The following is a 15,779-nucleotide window of genomic DNA, read 5'->3' on the forward strand; positions in this document are numbered from 1 at the left end:
TGGCTGAGCGCTGTGGGCTGGGCTGGGCTGCACGAGCGCTCCCCGGGGCCGGCCCAGCTCAGTAATGCAGCAGCGGCAGCAGCCCCGGCCGACACGCGCACGCGGAGAGCGCTCGTGGCTGCGGGGCGCCCGGCGAGCCTCTGTCTCTGCAAAGCCGGCGCACTAGGGAGCCGCCGCCCGGAGCGCAGGATGAGCACCGGCCTGAGGTACAAGAGCAAGCTGGTCAACCCAGGTGAGCGGGGCCCCGGGGGGCGCGGGGTGGGGGGCGCCGGGGCTGGGCTCAGCCTCCCTCGCTCACCCCGTCTCTTCTCGCTTTCTCCCCTGCCGCCGCCGCTGCTGGGTTCCCCGCTGGGGTGCGAACACGGATCGCCCTGCAGAAGAAAAACAGGTAGGTGGGGCTTGGTCCTCCCCCCGGCCCGGAGCTGGCAGGAGCGACCCCGGCCGCGTTGCTGCCCTGTGGTGTGGATGGGGGGCGATCTGCCGTGGGGTCCCCCCGGCCCAGCCCTCTGGCCGCCCATGCAGCGAGCGGGGGGCGGGGGCGCTACCTGTGCAACCGGGGCTCGCTCGGCGTGTTTCTCCTTTGGATGCATCCCGTGCAGTAGACCGTTAGCCCCGTGGGCCGGTACCCCGGGCGTGCGGAGCGGGGAGCTCGGGATCGAAGCAGACATTGCAGTATTCGGAGCACGGCCCCCTGTCAAACCCCTTCCCCCCCTCTCCCCTCTGCACAATCCCTCCTCTCTCCCCCCCGCTTGTTGTTCCGGTTGATCCTCGCCTCAAGCCGCAGAAATGGGCACGCTGGGGACATCGGCTTTCGCTCTCTGGAGACGTGCGGGGATCGGGAGGGTGATGTAATCAGATGACATCAGCAGGTTTGGGGGTTCTCGGTTTGGTCTTTGGGAGGATTTAGGGTGGTTTTACAGGAAGAGGCATTTCCTCTCCACTAAGCTTGAATTCTTGGGTAGGGAGCGAGCAGCAGGGTCCTCCTGTGTGTGCTCGAACACCCACCATCATGGACAACCTCTGAAGGGAGATGCAGGCAGGGCCTGCCTGCCTGCAGCTGGGCGGAGTGGATGGAGCTTTACTGTATTCCTTGAGGACCGGGGTAGGCAGTAGGAGGAGACAGTTAACACATGGGGATGCTACTACAGATTCTGTCAACAGTAGTGCCCCTATTCCCACCCCTTCATCCTCTTGCCAGTTGCATTTTGGATGTTCCCTCTTGATTAGTCCTTCCTGTCCCAACAGGATTCTAATTCACTAGTCAGACCCGTACACCCTATAGCTTTCCGCCTATTGTGAGATCCTGTAACACTGTACAGCCTTGTGCTCCATAACAGTGCAACTTGTTTCACGGCAACCCAGGGGTTACCTAGTCATTGCAAAAAAACAATTAATTTTTTATGCAGCACAGTCAAGCACTGTTAAAAAGCTCTCATGCATTTCTTGTAGTTGATGATAGTTTGAAATGGTGGGAGGGAAATAAAATAAATCCAGTGATAGTCTGGTGATTGAAGCTTGGTAAATGGTTTTTTTCCAAACCTGAAGTGTATCACCAACATTTTCCCCTTCAGAGTTATTTTGAGGCTTGTTCTCCCAAACCCTCCCCCCCACCCCCAAATCTGGAAACATACAAGTTCTGCAAGTGTAGTGAAGCTAGATCAAGCTGTAAATCGGAAAGAGAATTGTGAATCTTAGCTTAGATAAATCAATTATAAAAATGTGTGTAGTGTGTTTTTTTTTTTTTTTTTGTTAAAGGGAAACATTTCTGTATAACCCTCTTGTCTGCTCACTCCCGGTGAAAGAAGGAAGGCAGTGATGATGATTATTAATTTGTATGATTGTAGTGTGTAGACGCCCCTATCATGCTGCATAAAAATAGTGAGATAGAGTCCATGCTCCAGAGAGCTTACAGTCTAGATAGATAAGACAGACAAAGGGTGGGAAGGCAAGTAGGTATGGGGAAGTGAAGTGACTTGCCCAGCGTCACACAGGAGGTGAGTAGCATTAGAACACAGGTTCCCTGTCTCCAAGGCTAGTGTTCTATCTACTAGACCCCATCTTACATTTCAACATGTCACTCTGCAGCAGAGTGTGGTTTTCCACTGTTGAAAAGCGGGCCTGGCCTCATAAATACACAGATACTTGCATATATGTCCCTGTGTTTATATGGAGAATATAGCATGGGCCTTGCATGGAAGAGCACACTTAATTATGAGTTTGTGCCAGCCGAATTACTCATGAGTGGTGGAGTGAAACCAAGCTGTGAAAACAAAGCAATCTGCTGAAATGAGGGTAAACATCTAAATATGTCTCAGTCAGTTAATATCCTTATTTAACCAGGTTAAACCCTTCCAGAACAGGTTTTCATTTACAGTGCTGACCTGTTTAAGACAGCATCACAAATGCTGGCAGATAACAAAAAATGTACCCAGGCTGTACTTTTATACCACTATACCAGCTCCTCAAATTTAATACAAAAGCCAATTATATAAATACCCTCATAGAATAATAGTCTTCAGAGAAGGCAATAAGAAATGACATTACAAGTATGGTATCATTCAGTAAAAATCTTGCACAAAATGTTATCTTAATGCCAGTGTCAGGCGCATCGTATGACTGATCTAATATGTCTGAGAAATCAGACAGAATGGTTTAAGAGAATATCGTACTATATTTGGTTTAGACCCGTGCTACCTTAGGAGAGTGGTCAGGGAAGTAGTTTGTGTTTGTACATTGCCTAGCACAGTGGGACCTGGCTCCATGAATGGAGTCCCTAGGTGCTACCATAATACTGCTAATAAATCGCAATAGACTTCCTTTCTTGGAGAGAATGAGTGCTTTCCAAGGAACCTCCTGTTAATTGCGAAGTTTGGGCCTGAGCTTGTGCCACTGAAGCCGTTCCCTTCAGTGGGCACGGGGTCAAGTCGTTTGAGAGGAAGGGTGGCGGGTTAAGGCAGTGGACTGGGATTCAGGAGATCAGAGTTCCATTTCCAGCCTTGATTCAAGTCATTTAATCTCCCTCATTTTGCCAGCTGTGAAATGGAGATGCCACTACTTTCCTGCAGAGGGTGTCCTGAAGGTAAATCCATAAGTACTTGAGGGGGGCAGTCTTGGATGATGAGCTATCCTGTAAGTATCTAGATAGAAGATATTGCCTTCTCACTGTGAGGGAGATCAGGTAGAGGTGGTGACATGGCTAATGAGACACAAGCCCTTGTGCAGAAGGGAAGATCTCTGGTGTAAACATTCCTACAGGAGAAATGAAGCAATTTGTATAAAGAATGTGTTGAGCAGTGAGCCAAGAAGGGCAAGTGCAGCTGATGGAGACTCTGCCAAAGCCTGAGGGCTCACTGTGGGTGGAATGCAGGTGAAACTGAGCACCTGGCTGAGTGGAGTGGATTGGCAGGCTTCCTCTGAACCTGCCTCTCTGCTCGTGAAGTCCATGTGACTTTGTTTGGGGTGGTTCTCTGTGTCCCTGGAGGTTGGCTTCTGATGACTCAAGGTTGTTGTGTAGCCCAGTGCTCTTTGAAGTGGTGGTGGTGTGTTTAAAAGTCTATTAATGTGGGCAATATCCTTTTTAAACTGGGAGGGTGAGAACCAGTTCTTACAGTTTCTCTCTCACCCACATGAAATCGCTGAGCTGTTTGGGAGTGGAAGTATGGATTAGCTGGTGGATCCAGTTCTCTTCATGTGTTTGAAAGTACAGTTTGTGCCTTCACATCCAGCTCTGTCCCTTTCCTTCCACGGCCACAATCAAAGGGTGACTCTTGGAAATGGGTCTGTACTGATCATTAAAAGTATATATTTGGGTCAAGTGTGTATGAGGGATGCTGTACAAAAGACAGGACATGTGTGTATGTGTGTGTAAAGGTGTGGTTTGAACATAAGTCTGGACATCAGGAATTGTTTGAATTCAGTGTAATGAATCAGTTCTCCCCAAAATAATAATTGGCCTGAAAATCATGAGATTTGAAAAAGATTGTGCATTGTTGGGCTGGGTTTTCATTTACTTTCTGGTTCTTGAACCTTTAGGTTTCACATTTTCAAGCTATTATCTGAAATCAGGATGGCTGGAAACTTAAATGGAAATAAGGTGCAAGGAAAACCCTCAGATATCAGGAGTGTATGTGACATCGTCACTGATTCCCTCACAATCTAGGGCAAATCAGTGTCCCTGTCTGTAAAATGGGGATAAAACTATTCACTTCACTATGGTGTTGTGAAGATGGATTAGCTGATGTTTGTGAAAAGGGCAGTATAAATGCTAAGACCTCCGATCCTGCAAGCAGCTTCTCATGCCTGTGCAGAGTCCTGTTGAAACCTATGCCCAAAAAGCTTGCAGGACTGGGACCTGTCCATGTGCATCTTTTAGTGTTGCCAACTCTCATGATGATTTGGCGTTTTTCTGAGAGCTCCAGCTCCTGGAAGTCACATGATTTTGTGAGACTCTGAGCTTTCATTAACAAAAAAAGAGGTTTTAGCCCTAATGTTAGTAGAGGAAATCTTCAAAATGTGGCCCGAGTCCAGGTGCAGAAACCGCAAGACAGGTAAACAGAACCCTACATCGCTTTGGCTTAAAAAATCAGGAGAGATTTAAAAAAAATAATCTCATGATTATGTAGGGCCTCACTCATAATTTCTTGAATGGTTGGCAGTACTGGATTGTATTCAGATGCACAGTGTGTTACAGTTTGTCATTTCAAATATGTTAGAAGACTTTAAAAAAAATATTTTTTTTTCTTTGCTGAAGACGGAGTTTTATTTGCAGTTTGGTAAATGGCTTTTTTTTTTTCTTTTGGCCAGAGTTGTATAGTTTTTCATCGGCGTGTGGGTTAGTTTGTCCCTGATACACAGCTGTTTAACGTAGACTCCGAATCCATTGACATCTGTTCCAACCTATTAATTCTCACACTTGGCTCCACATCCTTGGCTTCCAAGAACAAGCTGCTGGAATGGGAGCAGTGAGTTGATCACAGAATCCTGAGGTAAATACTGGAAATGGTCTGAAAGCAGCACCTCTTTGCTTATTGGCTTTCTGTTGTCTGTGTAGCTTGGCCGGAGGAAGCGGAGGGGTGGAAGATTTGCACCTCACGGCTCTGTCAGCTGTGGTGTGTATGCTGCTGATTTTCTTGGGTTCAGCTAATAAGGCAACTTGCTGTGTAGCCTCCCAAAGCAGACAACAGTTCAGTGCTAAGCACGGCTGTGTCAGGAGCTGGGGTGGGGTGGGGGCTACAGTGTGTCAAGAGGTTCAGCCCTTGACTGGATCGCCTTCTGTCATGCATCTGTCCATATCGTTTTGTTGCAGGGCCCCCCTGCCATGCACAGATGGTCTATTCTGGGCAGGGAAAGCCTGGCCAGGCAAGACTTACCGTAGTGGCATCTGACGTTTCCTTGCGTGACTTCTGAAGAAGGGGTAGCAAAATGAGGGCAGTGTACAGGCGGCTTGGTCGTACTGATCCAAACTGCTTGAGATCCGGGCACGGAACCTGGCAAATGGAATGATGGTGCCGTTCTTATTTCAGCTAGTCAGTTATTCATGCTACAAATGGATAAAGTGGCCTGCAAGGAGGGCAGAGAAGGGGTTGAGCCCTCTGGGCACGTGCTGCCTCATACAAGTACAGCCCAGTAGTTCACGAAAAGGAGAAGTAAGAATTTTCTGGCTGTGGATTTTCTCCTCCCAACTTCCACAAGCCACTTGCGCATGTGTCAGATGATGTAGCGGCAAGTTTCCAGGGCATGGTGCTGGGGCTTGTAGATGCTGTGGAGGAGAATTACAGGGACATTATCCAGACTTTTAGATGCTGAAGAGCATATTTAGGGCCTGATCCTGCCCTCACCAAAGTCAATAAAGCAGGATCCAAGCCCTGTTTAGGTCCTGCAGATGGTCTAGAGCAGCGTTTCTGAACGGTTGGGTCACAAAAGGCAGTGGGGCGAGGCATTGCAAGTGTTGTTACAATCTAAAGCAAAGCAAATCTCGCTCTGCCCACTCCCCGCACCATGTTGTCCTTCCAAGTCAAGTGTTCTCTGTCAACCTCTCGAAATGCGCACACAAATCAATTACCTCGGGTTAGCACGGATCCTTTTATTTACAGTCGAGCCTCTGAGTTCTGAACACCAGAGTTACGGACTGACCAGTTAACCACACACCTCATTTGGAACTGGACATACACCATCAAGCAGGAGCAGAGACCAACAACAACAAAAAAGCAGATGAAGTACAGTACTGTGTAAATGTAAACTGCTAAAAAAAAAATAAAGGGAAAGCAGCATTTTTCTTCTGCCTAGTAAAGTTTCAAAGCCATACTAAGTCAGTGTTCGGTTGTAAACTTTTGAAAGAACAACCAGAACGTTTTGTCCAGAGTTACAAATGTTTGAGTTACCAACAGCCTCCATTCCTGAGGTGTTTGTAACTCTGACGTTCTACTATATACTCTTCTGGTAAATGTAAAGGGATCACACAATTTTTTGATGTTGAATAAGGAATTGCCAAGTTGAAAAGGCTGAGAAAGTGTTCCAGAGAGAAAAGCAAGCGTATCAGTTCACTATGTTCTGGATAGTTTTTGTAGTTCGACTTCTCTTTCAGTTGCCTGATGGATCGTATTTTTAAATATTTGGAAATCCTATAAACCAGACAAAAGGCATATTCATCCAGCTAGTCTTCCTCCTGCCCCTCGACAGGGCATGGTTGTACCCTGCCATATATTTCTTACTGCTTTGCCCAGTTTAATTTTAAATATCCCAAGCAATGGGGCTTCCACTGCTTTCCTGGGGACACGCTCACAATTTTCATTAGACTAAATTGTCCTTTACTTACTTTCATTCTGTTGCACCTAGTGATTCTGTGGGTACCACACCAGTTCAGCAAAGCATTTAAGCATGTGCTTACTGCTTCGCTGACTCGAAGCCTAGATAATTCCTCTCTGGCCTTAATGTTTCCACATTTTGTGGGCAGTTTTCATGTCTCCCAGTATAGATCCCACTTAGCCAAGTCAAACTGAGGCCCTGGCATGGTATCAGGGGAATCTTGTCTTTCCTCATATGTCAGTCCCTCCAGTTAATTCATTTGTGTTGCTCTTATCTGAGCTCCAGTATGCAAGTAGGGGGGACACTCACATGGTCAACACCTGGAGTTTGCAAACGTTCTGCCCCAGGAGCTGAGATTTCTATAGCATCATGTTATCTCACCGCCCTTTGAGAAAGGGAAATCCTAGGTCTTGGTGCTAAAGGGTTAACGAGCAGAAGCCAGTGGCCTCTTGAACTGTATTGCTTCACTAGGCCTGGTGTTTGAGTTATTGTAGCAGCAAAAGATGGTGTACAGGAAAACCACAACGGACAATTATTCAATATTTACAGACCAAATACAAGAGGTGTTTTGAATACATACTGCATGGAGAAAATCTGCTAAGTATATGTGTGCATGTTAGCAGGGAGTGTCTTAGTACATGGAATAATTCTCATGTGGGCAGGTTTGTGTGTATTTCTGTGTCTGCAGTGTGGTTAGTCTCGAAGCGTAGGAAAAAAGAGGTCTGTTTTCTGTCACACATTCCTCTTGTATGGTGAGTTGTGCAATGTCCCTGGGCTGTAGAGCAGTTCACACAGTTTGTCTTCATGGAGAGGGTGCTGCCTATCTGTGATCGAGCCTGATATGCTGCATGGCTGCAGTGGGGAATAGGGTCCCAAAACGTACGTACCCACCCTGTCAGTACGTGGATTACAGTTATTCCAAGGCTGCTCTATCCAACGTACTTGTATTAAAAAAAAAAAAAAAAAAGGATGGTATCGTATACTGATCAGTTGCATTTGTGTGTCGTGCCACCCTCTAGTAGCAAGGCCATAGACAGAATAAAGGACACCCTATTACCACCGCTCAAGTGGGGAAGAACTGTGCTTTTGGGGTGGAAAGTCTAGGTTGCTAAGTTCCAGTTTCTTAGGAATGTGTGTGAGATTGTTTCTGCAGCCCCTGAATTGCTTCTAGTTTGACTTTGTCATTCAAAACTAGATTCCATCTTGCCCCTTCTCAGGGATAATCAGGGCCTCTCTCTCCCAAAGCCAACCTGTGAGAGACTGTTAATTTCTGGATACCTCCATGCCAGAGCGATGTCAACAAATTGGAGGGAGTTCAGAGAAGAGCAATGACAATGATTAAGGGAGAGGAGGGACTGACTGACTGACTGAGGTAAGCTTGGCCCAATGCTGGCCAAGGGAAGTGGAGAGGAAGTGAAACCCTGCACAAGTAACTGAAAGGGAGTGACCCCCTCTCTGAGGAGGGAGGACAATCGTTGGGGGGGGGGTGGTGGTGACTGGGATTGGTAGAACTTGCCAGGTATGAAGTTAAACAAAGAGACATTGCGGATGAAATATCAGATGCTTTCCAAAGGTGGAATCGTAGATTGTGGAGCAGCGTCCGTAGGGACATGGGTGGGAACTGGGGTGTTTAAAACCCGGCTGGCTTGGACTCTGTAGGGAACAATCCCATATTGGCAGAGGGAAAGGCTATGGGAACCTACAAGATCTTTCCCATCTCTAATTTCTGATTCAGCGAGCTTGGGGCTTTCACTCCCCTTTTCATTGTGAGCTGTTCTTTCACCCCTATAAAGTAACTTCTTTCCTCCTTCCACCTGCAAAGCATCATCTACATCAGTGGTTCTCAAAGCCAGTCTGCCGCTTGTTCAGGGAAGGCCCCTGGCGGGCCGGGCCGGTTTGTTTACCTGCCGCGTCCGCAGGTTCGGCCGATCGCAGCTCCCACTGGCTGCGGTTCGCTGTCCCAGGCCAATGGGGGCTGTGAGAAGCCGCGGCCAGCACATCCCTTGGCCCACACCGCTTCCTGCACCCCCATTGGCCTGAAGCGGCGAATCGCGGCCAGTGGGAGCTGCGATTGGCTGAACCTGCAGACGCGGCAGGTAAACAAACCAGCCCGGCCCGCCAGGGGCTTTCCCTGAACAAGCAGCGGCCCAAGTTTGAGAACCACTGATCTACATACAGCCGGTGCTGCTGTCTGAGCATGAGTGGCCTCCTCTGACACTGTAGTGTTGGCCCTACACTAGCCACAAGGGGGTGCAAAAGCGCATTGATGGTTGCACCCTTCCCTACCTGTCTGGCTGCTGAGCACTTGGCTGCACCAAACTGAGAAGCCCGAGGGCCTGGGTCCATCCTGCCTCCAGCTCTCCCGCTCAGCTGCTTTTTGTGCCGTTTCCTGAAACGTTGGGAATGACTTATTATGCTTTTGCTTTTCTCGACTACTTGTGGTTGTGTGGGCGTGGAGCTGGAATGCCCTGCCTCTGCCTGCGCTGGTGGAGTTTGTGCTGCTCTCCCAGAGCGATTGCTGGCAGGGGATCAGCTCTGGAAGCTACAGTTTGAGAAAATAAACCACAGGATCTCATGTGGGAGCTGCGGGAGACTAGACACAAACAGTGAACCCGTCCCAACTGGCCTCTGGACATTCTTGGTTCATAAATAAGAGAGAAAAAATGATCCATTAAAGCAGGACTATGGGACAAGAGGCTCTATGATGGAATCTCTCCCTCCTGCTTTCTGCAAGGAGAAAGCCATGTTAGCACAGGGATGGTTTAGGCACCAGAATCTTTTGGTCGCTGCATTTAATTTGTTGTTGGTTTTTATTGCACTGGCAATCCGAGGTCCCGGTCAGGAGCAGTGTTTTGTGCAAACACAAGAATACGATCTGGTAGTTGGACTATTGAATTGTGCCTCACAGCTATTTTTAAAATTGGCTCCCATGTAAGTCACTTTGCTTTCAACTGTTCAAACTTTTGTGTAGCCTATTCTCTATTTTCTCAGTGTGGGAACTTTTCTACTCATGCTTCTCACCCCTTGTGCTATATATACGCACAGAGAGTATGTTTTCCCATTCAACATCAACTGCAGCCTTTGATGATTATCTCTTATTTTAGGATTAATTATATAGCCAGGTGCAACCCAGGACACTGCTCAGCTGGGTTCCTCTACATACTGTCCAGCTATATGGTATTTACATGGGCCGCATCCCTGTAGTAGCTGAGTGCTTACAGTCTCTAATGTCTCATAACCCCCCTGTGAGGTAGGGCAGTGCTATTCTCTCCTTGTACAGCTGGGGAACTGAGGCACAGAGAGACTAGGTGACTTGCCCTGGCTCACACAGGAAGTCTTGGTTGCAGCAGGGAATTGAACATGGATCTCCCAAGTCCCACTGGACCATCCTTCCTTTCTAATAAATAGTTTTACTAGTCTCTAGCTAGTCGCAGTATGGTGCTCTGTTACGTTTCAAAGGTTCTAGTGCCTGTCCCTCTTGGGCGTTGTTAACCATTTGGGTGATAGCAGGTACTGGAAGTGCCAGTGAGCAGTTTTGGAAATAACCCACCCGTACCAATAATAATACTCCTCTAACTCCTTCGACTGGAAGATCTCAGAGCCCTTTACTCCTGTTAAGAGTTCAATCCTACAAAGGGCTGAGTGCCTCCAACTCCCCCCAAAGCCAATGGGAACGGAGGATGCTCAGCACCCTGTAGGATCAGGCACTAATGACCTAAGACTCCCAGTGCTGGTGGAGGGAAGTGTTTACCCCATTTTACAGACAATGAGGCAACTTGAGGTCCAGGGCAGCTCACACAGCAAGTTAAGCTCATTCCAGGGGCTGATGTGGAGCTTATACGCTCATTGTTCATTTATGTATTTTGAAAAGGTTCCCTCTCCCTCTAAGGGAGCTCTTGGCAGTGTGTATATTTATTATGAAAGAGGCAGGTTTTCGGGGAGAACGGTAATTAAACGGGACTTGGTGCTTGTTAGCCTACTATGTTCTGGGAGGTGAAATCAGGCATGTGCTTGGGAACAGATCCAGCTCTATGCCTGATGCTCTGTATCAACTGGCTCATACGCTACTTTACCAGCAGGTCCAGGGTTCCCAGGGACGCCCTGTTCTGTCAAACCCTGAAGAGATGAGGTGAGTCACAGCTCGTTCTCAGAACATCCTCGGTTACCGTGCTCCCCAGCTGTTCAGTCTGGTACCAATAGCTGCATTTGAGGCGCACCTAACTTCACCTCAGTAATTCTGCAGGCCGGCGTAAGTAACCCAGCCCAGTGCAGCTCTGGCTAAGTGCTCCCTGGTGCTCTCGGCGCTTGCAAGGTTCAGAGGATTTGAAGTGACATCTCAGAATGATTTTAATAAACAAAACAAACTGGGAAAGGATGCCAAGGCTTCCTCTGTGTCTCCTCTGTTCTGTGGTGCTATCTCTGGCACTTGAATAGAAAGGCTGCATGTCATCGGATTGTTCTGTGACTATTATTTTTAGCAGCCCCTTATACCACTTGTGAAAAGCCTTCCTGTTCGTTGTGGTAGGACCAGCCTTCGGCAGCTGTTCCTAGGCTCCCGCCGGTGCCAGGAGCTATGCTGTGTAGGTTGAATTGCTGCTGGCATCTGAGCATCTCTCTGGGGTCCCCCGTGGTTATGCTGTCATGGGCAGATGTCAGTCAATAGTGGAATTGTTTTCTTGGTAAACAAACGTTGGAGTGTGTGGAAGGCACAGAGAGCTGTATGGACCGGTGGGACTGGTAACTTGTACATGGAGCACACCGCCCCTGACACAGCAGGGTACTCGAGGCTGGCTGGCCTGAAATTTGATCTGATCTAGCTTATCTGTTTACAAAGTGCGTGTGACTTTTTATAGTCCTATTTCATATGTGGAACTTTTCATGCCAGAGAGCTTCTCAGACATATACCGTGTCCATCCAGGGGCGCTGGAGTGCAGCAACCTATGGGCTGGAGGGTAACACGCAGCCTGTGCACAGCAGTGATGGGGGAGGAAGTTTTGGTCAGGGACACCAAACCTGTGCGCTTATAACTGGTGTCAAAGAAATGTCCATATTTGTGTGGAATTGGCAGGCGGGATCTCTGTTTTCAATTCCTCATGCGAAAGACACCCAATGCATTTCATGGCACTTGGTTTGTCAGCCTCAGAAGGGTGAAGGGTAGTGCTGACCTTGTGGGGATTGGAGCCGGTAGAATCTATTGATATTTTAAACCCGATGCTTACAGCTTAGAGCCCTGTCCTTTGGGATTTCATTTCTTCCCCTTTAAAATAAATCCTTCAGTCTTTTTTCTTTCTTGTTTATTTTCTTTAAGAAACCAAAGCAGCAGCCCGGCCCTCATCAGGAACCCTACAATAATAAGCCAGAGTGTGTTTGCCTTGAAGAAAAACAGATCTCAGCTTTGCGCTCCCAGGGCGGTCGTTGTTTCTCTCTTTATGCTCATTTATGAGTTTTATAATTATGGCAAAAATACCTTGCTGGAGTACCCTGCAAAAAAATTCCCTAAATGCAGGCTGTGAAGTCAGCCTGGACCTGTTGATTTGATAAAGTACCGTGGGAACACTCAGTGCAAAAGAAAAGAGAGCAAGAGAGACATGTTACAGTGGTTGGATCACTTGAAATACTAGTCAGGAGCAGGTTTGTGTGTGTGTATCTATATTCTCTCTCCCTCTCTCATTTTATTCTGTGTCTATACAAAACAAGACACTTGTCATTGTTAGACACATTGTTGCACACATACAGTAACAAGTGACTTGTTCTGGGTCTTCCCCATCCCAGTTCTCTCTGCTCTGCTAGTCAGAAATACCAGTGTTACAGCTCAGAGGCCATATTCTGGCCCAATCTTCCCACCTGACATCTCCCTGGACTGTAGAATTTGCTCAGGCCCAACGTGGTGGGGAATGTCCCAGGCTACAGGGACACCCTTGTAGCCAATTCCTAGATTCCAAGGCCTGAAGGGACCATTGTGATCATCTAGTCTGACCTCCTGCATAACAGAGGCCAGGGAACTTCCCCAGTTCCAGCACAGAGTTGATGCGCGTGGTATGGTGTTCTGATTAAACCTTCCTTGGTCACCGGAGGTGTACCTGTATGGGAGATTGAATCTCTGACTGGGCTGGGGGGTGACGGTGGGGAAAAATGGAAGATTAAAGGGCAATACTTTTTTAGAATAATTTTTCTAGTGTAAAAATACCTCCAAATGTAGACAAAAGTGTGGTTAGAATGCTGGACTTGGATTCAGGAGATCTGGCTTCCAGACTCTGCTGGGTCACCTTGAGCAGGTCCCTTCTGAGCTCCCTGCCTCGGTTTCCCCTTCCACACTTTTGTGTATCTTGTCTATTTAGGCTGTTTGTACAATGCCTCACATTGTGGGGCTCTCCTCTTGGTTGGGGCTTCGATGTGCTGCTGTCTTAGGCCTTGTACACACTACCACTTATGTCAGTAAAACTTACTTTGCTCAGGGGTGTGAATAAGCTACAACCAGAGTGATGTTACACTGACCTAAGCACCGGTGTGGACAGTGCTATGTCGGCGCATCTCGCAGAGATGGTTTTATTATGCCGACGGGAGAGCTGTCGCACTTCTAGTGTAGACTAGCCCTTACAAATGACATAATGCAGTTTCCATTATCTTTAGTAGGAGCCATATACCAAGGACAAAACAAGCTGTGACACGCATAAAGTTCTGGGCACATTACGTGCCATACCTGTGCCTGGGGTTTGCTTGGAAACATTTAGCCCTAGGTTCCTTTAAAACATTCTGGTTTGACTTTGGTCTGTATCACAGGCTCCAAAAGTCATTGGAGGGGATCTAATCTGCTGTTGTACCTGATTCAAGGGGCTGTGCGTGATGGGTTAGCCTCTTGTGCTTACCTGTGGTCTGTTTTTGCTGTCACTTGAATTTACCATCTCGGGGGTGTGTGTGTGTGTGTGTGTGCGTTTCCCTCTCTGTGAGGTATGTGTGAGGCTCATTCTCAGTTAACCCATCCTAAGAGCATCATTACGCTGTCCTTTTAGCAGTGTGACCATTTCCATTTATTTTGGGGTTGCCTCCTAGCAAAACAGTTTAGTGAACACAATTTTTCCACTACATTTCTTCCAAATTCTCCCTAACAATAGGTACTGTTGTGCCTTGCGCTTTGAACAGCCACAGCGTTTACACTCAAATGATTTCCTGTCTTGTTTAATATCTTTTTTTATTACTTCATTTCTTTTGACTTCTGAAAATCCTCTGTAATCATTTCAGAGGTGGCACTTGCATGAACCCTGTTGTGCCGGCGCTTGCTTCCTTAGAATCTAATGCTGTTCACTTTTGGTAAATTCTAGTGATGGATCGTTTAAGAGGCAACACAAAAAGTCAATGAAATCAACAATCATGCAAAAAGATATGCACAGTGGTGGTTAGCAGTTCCTCCAAAGCAAGGTTTTATCGATGAGCCATCGTTAACAGTCTTGCTACAGGGCAACTGGGGATTATACCAACGACTTTGATTGGATCAGCTTTAAATTATCATGGAAAAGAAGGCTGAAACAGCAACAAGACCAAAGACAAAAATATCAGCAAAGAACAGAGACTGTACCAAGAGCCTGAGCCATTATCTCATACCAGGCAGTGATGCTGTCTGGTGTTTTATTACTACTTCAGGCGGGAATCTGACCCTCCGGGTACATCGACAATGGGGAAAAACAAAACCAAACCTGTGGCAGGCAATATCAAAGCCTGGGTCAACTGACTTCGGCTGCAAACAGGGCTAAAAATAGTAGTGTAGACTTGAGACTGGGGCTGGAGCCCAGGCTCTGAGACCTTCCCCCTCACTGGGTTTCGGAGCCCAGGCTCCAGCCTGAGGGTGAAGGTCTACACTGCTCTTTTGAGCCCCACACGCCCAAGTTACTTGACGCGAGCTCTGAGAGTTGTTCCGGTGGGTCTTTTTTTGCAGCGTAGACGTACCCTGCGTGATCTTTCTTGACTCGGTTTTGGTTGTAATCGTTCACTCCAAATACTGTTGTCATAGTATCAGTGATGAAATTTACCAACGTTACAGGACTGGGTTTTGAACCCTCTGTTTTTATGTTAAGATCATAATGCCTCTGCGGAGCCCATTCTAAGCACAAGCATAATGGGGCCTCTGGGCATTCCAGCAATAGTATGATGGTTTTTATTATTATTTATCTATCTTGAGGCAGTGTCCCAGTTGTGGACCCAGAACCTCATTGTGCTAGGCATGGCACAAACAGAATGAAAAGACAGTCGCTGCCCTGGAACGCTTATAATCTACATCATGTTACCAAATAATAATGAGAACCGACTTCTTCCAAATTTCCCAGAAAGCTGACACTGGGCAGGGGAAGTGGGCACCTAGAGATGAAAAGCACCACTCTGAGAGTTCTGTGTTTCTGGAAATGCTCCCTGTAGAGTGTGGCCATTTTCTAGGCTGGCTCATTTACTCAAGTCCTGCCATTGGCCTGCGCGAATACCGGGGCCATGTGCTGTATTGCAATAATGGCTAATGCATCTTCCCTATCTCCCCCCACCGTGTAACTCAGCTGCGTTCTAGTCAACGTGAAAGGGTCTGTTGCAAAAATTCGGACATCTCCCATGAATGGGCCTCTGCTGAGTGGTTTACACACCTGGTGCCATGAGCATAGTTGGCTTTTATGTGCTGTGGCCCATGGATTAGGCATGGCTGCATCTAAGAAGGGGAAGAGAATTTAAGTTAGGAAAATACTATGTGCGGGAGGTCCAGAGCTGCTCTGGATGGCCTTTTCATCCCAAGGCTGTAAAACACAGTAAGAGAAGTTGATCTGTGAGCGGCTTCAAAGGGCTCTGGCTCCTCCAGTAGTTTTTGTACCTCTGGAGCAGGGAAACACAGATTTATTTGGCATGGCTCTGTTGGGCTGTTTGCAGGGAACTTTCCAAGCCTGTTCATGTTTCCATAGGAAGTTTCCTTGTTGGAGCAGGAGTGTGTGAGCAGAGCTTGTCTG

General features: G+C 47.5%; 1 protein-coding gene across 1 annotated transcript in view; it reads left to right on the forward strand.

The window, feature by feature from the left end:
- Positions 1-322: 322 nt before the first annotated feature.
- SEPTIN5 (septin 5) overlaps positions 323-15,779 on the forward strand; it is a 67,577-nt gene continuing 52,120 nt past the window's right edge. The window contains exon 1 of the mRNA XM_054006311.1: positions 323-388. The gene's annotated coding sequence lies outside the window, so the exon portion shown is untranslated. The remainder of the gene's footprint in view (positions 389-15,779) is intronic.

Source organism: Malaclemys terrapin, chromosome 16 (genome assembly GCF_027887155.1).
Source record: "Malaclemys terrapin pileata isolate rMalTer1 chromosome 16, rMalTer1.hap1, whole genome shotgun sequence".
In the NCBI taxonomy this organism is placed as follows: Eukaryota; Metazoa; Chordata; order Testudines; family Emydidae; genus Malaclemys; species Malaclemys terrapin.